The following is an 846-nucleotide window of genomic DNA, read 5'->3' as shown; positions in this document are numbered from 1 at the left end:
TTGAACTGTATAGATGGGCACCTATCTTGCTTGCTTTGGTAGGCAAGAATTTTTTTTAGTTCTACAGATTTAGTATTCAAAATAAATGAATTTCTTAACTGTTATGAGTAAAACTAGTAGTTATCATATACTCTTTGGATATTTCACTACAGATAAAATGTAACTTTATCTGTAATGAAATAGGGGAAAAGGGATATAATCTGCATCTATTCTGCTTCCTTCCTTAACATGACTTTAATGGTTTGACGGCACATTTGGATAAGGTGGCCGCGTTGCCCCATGCACATGAACGCATTGCCCCATACACATGAACGGAAGGACATGCATTCCATACGCTGATTGCAAAGTTTTATTTCCAGACTGGTCAGGTTCACATTGGCCCCAGTAGACAACTGAAGCTGCTATCTAGATTGAGGTAGAAAGATTTCTTTTCAATAATATTTTTGAAGTATAACATACACAAAATATATAGCTTGATTAACTATCATAAAATGAAAACATACATATAGCCAGCACCCAGATTATAAAGTAGAACATTACCAGCACCCCTTTATGCTCCCTTTTAATCATACCCCTCATCCTTCTAGATTAAATTCTAATACCATATATTAATTTTGTCTGCTTTTGAACTTCATGTAAATGGAAGTATATACTGTAGTATGTATTAGTTTAGTGTATGGCCTTTGTTCAATATTTGTGACATTCATCCATGTCATTACCGTATAGTGTTCCCCTGTGTGAAAATACCACTATTTATCATTTTACTGATGATAAAGGTATTAGGGTTATTTTCAGTTTGGGGCTTTTATGAATAATGCTGCAATGAACAATCAAAGACATGTCCTT

The sequence above is a fragment of the Trichechus manatus genome, unplaced genomic scaffold (assembly GCF_000243295.1).
Source record: "Trichechus manatus latirostris isolate Lorelei unplaced genomic scaffold, TriManLat1.0 scaffold00063, whole genome shotgun sequence".
Taxonomy (NCBI): domain Eukaryota; kingdom Metazoa; phylum Chordata; class Mammalia; order Sirenia; family Trichechidae; genus Trichechus; species Trichechus manatus.
Note: the sequence above shows the minus strand (reverse complement) of the source record.